This window comes from Mobula hypostoma, chromosome 28, assembly GCF_963921235.1.
Source record: "Mobula hypostoma chromosome 28, sMobHyp1.1, whole genome shotgun sequence".
Taxonomy (NCBI): domain Eukaryota; kingdom Metazoa; phylum Chordata; class Chondrichthyes; order Myliobatiformes; family Myliobatidae; genus Mobula; species Mobula hypostoma.
Genome location: NC_086124.1, coordinates 35,372,477 through 35,383,149, shown reverse-complemented (window position 1 = coordinate 35,383,149; position 10,673 = coordinate 35,372,477).

Sequence of the window (10,673 nt, the reverse complement as noted above, 5' to 3'; positions counted from 1 at the left end):
TCCCCTCAAAGGTAATCAGTAAACTCCAAGACCTGGGCCTCAATACCCCCTTGTGCAATTGGATCCTGGATTTCCTCATTTGTAGACCCCAGTTAGTTTGGATTGACAAAAACAGTTTCACAATCTCCATCAGCTCAGGAGCACCACAGGGATGTGAGCTTAGCCCCCTGCTCTACTCACTTTATATCTATGATTCAACCCAGCAGGTTACTACCCTTCAACCATCAGGCTCTTGAACAAAAGGGGATTAGATTAGATTCAACTTTATTGCCATTGTGCCGAGTACAGATACAAAGCCAATGAAATGCATTTAGCATCTGACCAGAAATGCAAAGAATAGTGTTATTTACAAAATAACTGCGAATAAAAAGTAAGTGCTACAGCACACAAATATAAAAGTACTGAGACAGTACAATATGGGTGCAATACTGCTTAGCGCTGTGATGTGAGGTTCAGCAGGGTCACAGCCTCAGGGAAGAAGCTCTTCCTGTGCCTGCTGGTGCGGGAGCGGAGGCTCCTGTAGCACCTACCGGATGGGAGGAGAGTAAAAAGTCCATGGTGAGGGTGAGATGCATCCCTGATAATGCTTTTCGCCCTGCCCAGGCAGCGTTTATGGTAGATGTTCTCAATGTTGGGCAACTGGGTGCCAATAATCTGCTGGGCAGTTTTCACCACACGCTGGAGTGCTTTGCGGTCCGATACGGGACAATTGCCATACCACACTGAGATGCAGTTGGTGGGTATGCTCTCAATGGTACAGCGGTAAAAGTCCGTCAGTATCCTGGGACAGAGGTGAGCTTTCTTCATGCTCCGCAGGAAATAAAGGTGCTGTTGTGCCTTTTTGATCAGGATGGAGCAGTTCAGGGACCAGGTGAGATCCTCGGAAATGTGGACACCAAGGAATTTGAAGCTTGATATAAAGTGTAGTGGAGTGTGAATCAAGTAGTGAAACTCATAACTAAACTCATTCAAGGATTGTGTTATCTTGTTATTTCATGCTCATTATTTATTGCTATTTACTTATATCTGCATTTGCAGAGTTTGTTTAGTTTATAGTTACTGTTCTATGGGTTGGCTAAGTATGCCTGCAGGAAAAGAATCTCAGGGTTGTATGTGCTCTGATAACAAATTTTCCTTTGAACTTTGAGTGGATGTGGAGAGGATATTTCCTATAGTGAGGGAGTCGAGGACCAGAGGGCACATTAACAGAATAGCGGGATGTCCATTTAGAACAGAGATGAGGAGGAATTTCTTTAACCAGACAGTGATGAACCTGTGGAATTCATTGCCACAGACAGCTGTAGAGGACAAGTCATTGGCTATGGTTAAAGTGGAGGTTGATAGGTTCTTGATTAGTCAGGGTGTCAAAGGTTATAGGGAGAAGACAGGAGAATCTATCACTTTGTGATCTTGGACCTTATTGTCTGCCTGTACAGCAATTTCTGTGTAACTGTAACACTTCATTCTGCATCCTGTTATTGTTTGACCTAGTTGTACCTTAATGGTCTGTGTGTGATCCGTGTGGACAGGGCAGGAGCCCCCTGTCTGTTCTCTGTCTGCTTTGTATTCTGTGTTGTGTTTATTATGGTGGTAAAAGCAAAGGGAATAAGTTACGCATTTGTGCTTACTTCATGGCAGTTTATAGCTCAGGACCGGCGGACGGAGGTCATATTGTTGCTGACCACTCAAGATGGTTTCGAGAGTGCATGTTTGCTAATTGCTAATAAAGGACTGAATGAAGGATTCGACTCTTTGCAACAATCATTTCCTTGGAGTTGAGGGTGCCTCATGCAAGCACAAGCTGCAATTGTTTTGTTTGTTTCGATTTGGCATTAGTTTTGCTGTTAAGTCTGCAAAGGTTTTCCCTGCACCTCAATGCCTCTCTCAATAATAAACCAATTTACCAAAAAACTAGCAACACACAAAAAACTGCTGGAGGAACTCTGCAGACCAGGCAGCATCCATGGACATGGATAAGCAGTCGATGTTTCGGGCTGAGATCCTTCAGCAGGACTGGAAAGGGAAGGGGCAAAGGAAGGAGTCAGAAAGTTGGGAGGGAGATGTACAAGGTGGCTGGTGAGAGGTGAACCTGCGAGGAGGAGGGGCGAAGTAAAGAGCTGGGAAGTTGGTTGGTGGAAGGGGGAATCTGATAGGAGAGGGTAGAAGACCACGGAAAGATGGGAAGGGAAGGAACTGATGGACATGTAAGGAAAAAAGGAAAGATCCATAAAGCTGACTGTCCAGACAGACCCATCGGTTCCACCTGCTGCTGCCTCACTGACCCTGTCTGCTTTGCTTCAGACCCTTCGTACCTACATATGTGTGTGTGTCTATATGTGTGTGAGTGTGTGTGTGTGAGTGTGTGTGTGTGTCTGTGTGAGTGAGTGTGTGTGTGTCTGTGTGAGTGAGTGTGTGTCTATATGTGTGTGAGTGTGTGTGTGTGTGTCTGTGTGAGTGAGTGTGTGTCTATATGTGTGTGAGTGTGTGTGTGTGTCTGTGTGAGTGTGAGTGTCTATGTTTGTGTGTGAGTTGTATATATATGTGTGTATGTGTCTATGTATATGCGTGTGTGCCTGTGTGTGAGTTTGTATGTGTGTGAGTGTGTGTGTGTATATGTGTGTGTCTGTATGTGTGTCCATGTGTGTGTCTATGTGTGTATATATGTGTGTGTGTTTATGTATGTGTGTATGTCTCTGTAAGTGTATGTGTGTATATGAGCATGTGTCTGTGCATGTATGTCTGTGTGTAAGTGTGTGTGAGTATGAGTGAGTGTGTATTCTTTGTGTGTGTATGTGTGCCTGTGTATTTGTGTGTGTAGGGGTGTGTCTGTACTTGTGTGTGTGTGTGTGTGTTTGTGTATGTGTGCGTGTGTATCTGTGTTTGTATTTGTGTAGGTGTATGTACGTGTGTGTGTATCTGTGTGTGTATATATGTGTATGTATATGTGTGTGCATATTATATGTGTTGGTATGTGCAAGTGTGTAGGTGTGTGCATATGTATGTTTGTGTATGTGTGTGCGTTAGTGTGTTTGTTTGTGTATATAGAAACATAGAAACATAGAAAATAGGTGCAGGAGTAGGCCATTTGGCCCTTCGAGCCTGCACCGCCATTCAGTATGATCATGACTGATCATCCAACTCAGAACCCTGTACCAGCCTTCCCTCCATACCCCCTGACCCCCGTAGCCACAAGGGCCATATCTAACTCCCTCTTAAATATAGCCAATGAACTGGCCTCAACTGTTTCCTGTGGAATTCCACAGATTCACCACTCTCTGTGTGAAGAAGTTTTTCCTAATCTCGGTCCTAAAAGGCTTCCCCCTTTATCCTCAAACTGTGACCCCTCATTCTGGACTTCCCCAACATCGGGAACAATCTTCCTGCATCTAGCCTGTCCAATCCCTTTAGGATTTTATACGTTTCAATCAGAACCCCCCTCAATCTTCTAAATTCCAACGAGTATAAGCCTAGTTCATCCAGTCTTTCATGATATGAAAGTCCTGCCATCCCAGGAATCAATCTGGTGAACCTTCTTTGTACTCCCTCTATGGCAAGAATATCTTTCCTCAGATTAGGGGACCAAAACTGCACCTCCCCTTTTCCTAATCAGCCACCATTCAGATAATAATCTGTTTTCCTGTTTTTGCCACCAAAGTGGATAACCTCACATTTATCCACATTAATTTGCATCTGCCATGAGTTTGCCCACTCACCCAACCTATCCAAGTCACCCTGCATCCTCTTAGCATCCTCCTCACAGCTAACACTGCCACCCAGCTTTGTGTCATCCGCAAACTTGGAGATGCTGCATTTAATTCCCTCATCTAAGTCATTAATATATATTGTAAACAACTGGGGTCCCAGCACTGAGCCTTGCGTATATGTATGTGTCGGTGTGTCTCTGTGTGTATTTGTGTATAAGTGTGTGTGTCTGTGTATGTGTGTGGGAATATGTGTTTGTATATGTGTGTGTAAATCTGTGTGTATGAATGTGTTTGTTTGTGTGTGTGTGTGTGTCTATGTGTGAGTTTGTATGTGTCTGTGTATGTGAGTGTGTGTGTGTGTGTGTGTGTGTGTGTGAGTATTTGTGTCTGTTTATGTGCTTGTGTGTGTATATTTATATGTGTGTGTGTGTTTATGTTTGTGCGTGTAAGTGTATTTGAGTATGTGTGTGATTCTGTGTCTAGGTGTGTGTGAGTGTACGTGTGTATGCATGTTTCAGTGTGTATATGTGTGTGTGCGTGTGTACATGTATTTAAGTGTGTGTATGTGTGATTGTTTATGTGTATGTGTGTTTATGTTTGTGTGTATGTAAGTGTATTTGAGTGATTGTGTGAGTACAATGTGTATGTATGTGTCTGTGCATACATGTGTGTATGTGTTTATATGTGTGTGAGTGTGTATGTCTGTGTGTGTGAGCGTCCATGTGTGTATGTGCGTGTAGATATATGTGTATGTAGGTGTATGTGTATATGTATATACATGTATATGTATATGTATTTGTGTGTGTATGTGTGTTTGAGTATGTGTGTACGTGTGTGTATATATATGTGTGGGGTGTAGGGGTGTCAGGGAGGGGTAGCACCTCTGGTGGGGGAACATGTCGCGTCCTTTTCAAGGCAGTTAGTCCACCTTTGGTCCCCACCTGGCACTCAGCTCTCACCTGTGGCTCCTCGTAGCTGTTTGCATGCGACAGCGGCCACACCCCGGGCAACGGCTTCGACAAACCGGCTAAACCAGGTGAGGGTAGCCGATGGGTCTCAAACCCTCGGTGAGATAGGGAGATGTCTATCCCAGCATGTGAAGACAGACTCCGGCGACTGAGTGGACGAGACCAATGGAAGGTCCAACGGTCAAGAAGACGGTCTCTGCAAGCGTCGTGGAACGTGTAGAGCAGGACAAGACACAGAAGACGTCCTGGTCATTCACTGCGCCTAGTCCCATGTCCAGCCGTCTCGACTCTGTCTTGTCACTGGATCCAGATGGGAATTGGGAAGAGAGAGTGAGGCTGACATTACGCAACTCTCCCTCACTTAAATCCAAATCACGCGCTTGTCTCCACACCATCATAATGGTGTTGAGGTCCTCATCGACGTCAATGATGGACGAACAACATATATGTCTGTGTGTGTGTGTGTGTGTATGCGTGTGGGAATCTGTGAGTGTGTATATGTGTGTGTGAGTGTGTGTGAACGTGTGTTCACATGGATCTTGGACCCCCAGAAAGTGTCCACAGGTGGGTGATTGATAAGTTTGTGGCCTAAGGTAGAAGGGGATGAGTAATACAGCTCTCGTTACATGTACATGCAGATCAACTCTTTGAATGTTATGCAGAAAGTTTGAAGTTAATAACTCAAACAACAGGAATTCTGCAGATGCTGGAATTTCAAGCAACACACATCAAAGTTGCTGGTGAACGCAGCAGGCCAGGCAGCATCTCTAGGAAGAGGTGCAGTCGACGTTTCAGGCCGAGACCCTTCGTCAGGACGAACTGAAGGAAGAGTGAGTAAGGGATTTGAAAGTTGGAGGGGGAGGGGGAGATCCAAAATGATAGGAGAAGACAGGAGGGGGAGGGATAGAGCCAAGAGCTGGACAGGTGATAGGCAAAAGGGATATGAGAGGATCATGGGACAGGAGGTCCGGGAAGAAAGACAGGGTGGGTGGGGGTGACCTAGAGGTTGGGCAAGGGGTATAGTCAGAGGGACAGAGGGAGAAAAAGGAGAGTGAGAGAAAGAATGTGTGTATAAAAATGAGTAACAGATGGGGTACGAGGGGGAGGTGGGGCCTTAGCGGAAGTTAGAGAAGTCGATGTTCATGCCATCAGGTTGGAGGCTACCCAGACAGAATATAAGGTGTTGTTCCTCCAACCTGAGTGTGGCTTCATCTTTACAGTAGAGGAGGCCGTGGATAGACATGTCAAATGGGAATGGGATGTGGAATTAAAATGTGTGGCCACTGGGAGATCCTGCTTTCTCTGGCGGACAGAGCGTAGATGTTCAGCAAAGCAGTCTTCCAGTCTGCGTCGGGTCTCGCCAATATATAGAAGGCCACATCGAGAGCACCGGACGCAGTATATCACCCCAGTCGATTCACAGGTGAAGTGTTGCCTCACCTGGAAGGACCGTTTGGGGCCCTGAATGGTGGTAAGGGAGGAAGTGTAAGGGCATGTGTAGCACTTGTTCCGCTTACACGGATAAGTGCCAGGAGGGAGATCAGTGGGGAGGAATGGGGGGGACGAATGGACAAGGGAGTTGTGTAGGGAGCGATCCCTGCGGAATGCAGAGAGACGGGGGGGAGGGAAAGATGTGCTTAGTGGTGGGATCCTGTTGGAGGTGGCGGAAGTTACGGAGAATAATATGTTGGACCCGGAGGCTGGTGGGGTGGTAGGTGAGGACCAGGGGAACCCTATTCCTAGTGGGGTGGCGGGAGGATGGAGTGAGAGCAGATGTACGTGAAATGGGGGAAAAAGTTAATAACTCATCTCCTTCTACCTTAGGCCATGAACTCATCAATCACCCCTGCTGTGTATCACTTCCACAAAGAAGGGATCCGTATGCTCCACGACCGCTGGACTAAGTGTGTAAATGTGGGAGGGGACCATGTTGAAAAATAAATGTGCTAGGTTTTCTAAAATTGACTCCTTCTACCTTAGGCCATGAAGTTATCTGTGTGTGTGTGTGTGTGTGTAAGCACCCCCATACTTAACAGTTGGAGAGGTGTTCTTTTCATGAAATTCTGCACCCTTTTTTCTCCAAACATACCTTTGCTCATTGCAGCCAAAAAATCCTATTTTAACTTCATCAGTCCACAGGACTTGTTTCCAAAATGCATCAGGCTTGTTTAGATGTTCCTTTGCAAACTTCTGACGCTGAATTTTGTGGTGAGGATGCAGGAAAGGTTTTCTTCTGATGACTCTTCCATGAAGGTCATATTTTTGCAGGTGTCGCTGCACAGTAGAACAGTGCACCACCACTCCAGAGTCTGCTAAATCTTCCTGAAGGTCTTTTGCAGTCAAACGGGGGTTTTGATTTGTCTTTCTAGCAATCCTACGAGCAGTTCTCTCAGAAAGTTTTCTTGGTCTTCCAAACCTCAACTTGACCTCCTGTTAACTACCATTTCTGAATTACATTACGAACTGAGGAAATGGCTACCTGAAAACGCTTTGCTACCTTCTTATAACCTTCTCCTGCTTTGTGGGCATCACTTATTTTAGTTTTCAGAGGGCTAGGCAGCTGTTTAGAGGAGCCCATGGCTGCTGATTGTTGAGACAAGGTTTGAGGAGTCAGAGTATTTATAAAGTTTTGAAATTTGTATCACCTGGCCTTTCCTAACGATGACTGTGAACAAGCCATAGCCTGAACAAGCTAATTAAGGTCCTTGGTAAAAGTTATCTGAGAGCTCAAATCTCTTGGGGTACCCAAACTTTTGCATGGTGCTCCTTTTCACTCTAAAGTTGTACAAAACAAAAATAATACACTAATCTTGCTTAAAACGTTGAAAAGAATGTTTCACCTTTAGCTTTATGACTTTTAGAGATAGGTTCGTCTTCTACTCACTTAACTATTCACAGTAACAGAAATTTGACCGGGGTATCCAAACTTTTGCATGTGTATTGTGAGTGTGTGTATGTATGTATGTGTGACAGTGTATATGTATGTCTGTGTGTGCGTGCATACATGTGTGAGAATGAATTCAGGATTGTACAGTGCAGTGAGAATGAATCCAGGGTTTGCAGTGCAGTGAGAATGAATTCAGGGTTTTATAGTGCAGTGAGAATTTATTCAGGGTTGTACAGTGCAGTGAGAATGAATCCAGGGTTTTACAGTGCAGTGAGAATGAATTCAGGATTGTACAGTGCAGTGAGAATGAATCCAGGGTTGTGCAGTGCAGTGAGAATGAATTCAGGATTGTACAGTGCAGTGAGAATGAATCCAGGGTTGTGCAGTGCAGTGAGAATGAATTCAGGATTGTACAGTGCAGTGAGAATGAATCTGGGCTGTAGAGTGCAGTCAGAATGAATTCAGGATTGTACAGTGCAGTGAGAATGAATTCAGGATTGTACAGCACAGTGAGAATGAATTCAGGATTGTACAGTGCAGTGAGAATGAATTCAGGATTGTACAGCACAGTGAGAATGAATTCAGGATTGTACAGTGCAGTGAGAATTTATTCGGGGTTGTACAGTGCAGTGAGAGTTTATTCAGGGTTGTGCAGTGCAGTGAGAATGAACTCAGGGCTGTACAGCGCATCATTTTCTTTGTATTTTGTTCTACGCTTCATTCAAGATGTAGTTTAGTCTTCATTCTAAATATTCATAGTTCATATATTACATGAAATACATTTGAAGTGCCATGCAGTTTTCAGACCGTGTAAAAATTTCCTGCTCAGAGCAGCTGTGAAAGAAGTTAGTGGGAATATTGTTGCCAGTTTCCCAGATAACTACATCAGCACAATGTGCACTGAGCTGCAGGTCCTTACAGATCAAAATCTGAAACTGTGCATTGAGCTGCAGGTCCTTGCAGATCATAATCTGAAACTGTGCACTGAGCAGCAGGTCCTTACAGATCAAAATCTGAAACTGTGCACTGAGCTGCAGGTCCTTACAGATCATAAACTGAAACTGTGCACTGAGCTGCAGGTCCTTACAGATCATAAACTGAAACTGTGCACTTAGCTGCAGGTCCTTACAGATCATAAACTGAAACTGTGCACTGAGCTGCAGGTCCTTACAGATCAAAATCTGAAACTGTGCATTGAGCTGCAGGTCCTTGCAGATCATAATCTGAAACTGTGCACTGAGCTGCAGGTCCTTACAGATCATAAACTGAAACTGTGCACTGAGCTGCAGGTCCTTACAGATCATAAACTGAAACTGTGCACTGAGCTGCAGGTCCTTACAGATCAAAATCTGAAACTGTGCACTGAGCTGCAGGTCCTTACAGATCATAAACTGAAACTGTGCACTGAGCTGCAGATCCTTACAGATCATAAACTGAAACTGTGCACTGAGCAGCAGGTCCTTACAGATCATAAACTGAAACTGTGCACTGAGCAGCAGGTCCTTACAGATCAAAATCTGAAACTGTGCACTGAGCTGCAGGTCCTTACAGATCAAAATCTGAAACTGTGCACTGAGCAGCAGGTCCTTACAGATCAAAACCTGAAACTGTGAACTGAGCTGCAGGTCCTTACAGATCATAAACTGAAACTGTGCACTGAGCTGCAGATCCTTACAGATCATAAACTGAAACTGTGCACTGAGCAGCAGGTCCTTACAGATCAAAATCTGAAACTGTGCACTGAGCTGCAGGTCCTTACAAATCATAAACTGAAACTGTGCACTGAGCAGCAGGTCCTTACAGATCATAAACTGAAACTGTGCACTGAGCAGCAGGTCCTTACAGATCATAAACTGAAACTGTGCACTGAGCAGCAGGTCCTTACAGATCATAAACTGAAACTGTGCACTGAGCTGCAGGTCCTTACAGATCATAAACTGAAACTGTGCACTGAGCTGCAGGTCCTTACAGATCATAAACTGAAACTGTGCACTGAGCTGCAGGTCCTTACAGATCATGAACTGAAACTGTGCACTGAGCAGCAGGTCCTTACAGCTCATAAACTGAAACTGTGCACTGAGCAGCAGGTCCTTACAGATCAAAATCTGAAACTGTGCACTGAGCAGCAGGTCCTTACAGCTCATAAACTGAAACTGTGCACTGAGCAGCAGGTCCTTACAGATCAAAATCTGAAACTGTGCACTGAGCAGCAGGTCCTTACAGCTCATAAACTGAAACTGTGCACTGAGCAGCAGGTCCTTACAGATCAAAATCTGAAACTGTGCACTGAGCTGCAGGTCCTTACAGATCATAAACTGAAACTGTGCACTGAGCTGCAGATCCTTACAGATCATAAACTGAAACTGTGCACTGAGCAGCAGGTCCTTACAGATCAAAACCTGAAACTGTGCACTGAGCTGCAGGTCCTTACAGATCATAAACTGAACCTGCAGCTCATCCGGGAGAATGAGGGGGGTTAACAGACAGGAGCTTCAGAGAGGTGCGGTTCCTTGACGTGGTCATAGCCAGCGGGGAGGGGCAGAGCAGATAAGCTGCTCCCATTGACATGCGCTCAAATAGCCTCTCACAACCCAGTCAGCTGTGGAATCCGTTGCCACCGGTGGCTGTGGAGGATGTTATTGGGGATATTTAAAGCAGATTCTTGATTAGTCAGGGCATGAACAGATACAGGGAGAAGGCAGGAGACTGGGGCTGAGATGGAAAATGGATCAGCCTTGATGAAATGGTGGAACAGACTCGATGGGCCAAATGGCCTAATTCTGCTCCTATATCTATGGTCGGCTCCCGGCCTCTATGTGTGATTCAGCTACTAGGCCCAGTAGAACGGTTTCTACTGACTGGAGAAGGGGCAAATTTGGGTTACGTGTTTTAAAACTCGTCACTTTGGGCAGACAGAGCTCACCAGCCATGATTGGCAGGGGAAGGAAAACTCGGATCTGAAATCTCCACTGCCTTGCGGCTGTGGCCACTCATGGGAAAGGCTTCGGAAGTAAACCTCGAGGAAAATTCTGGAGCTGGAGTCCCCAAGGCAGTCCCACGCTGAGTTCAGCACTGACTGGCAACTGCTGTGACACCACTGGTGCCAAGCTGTAT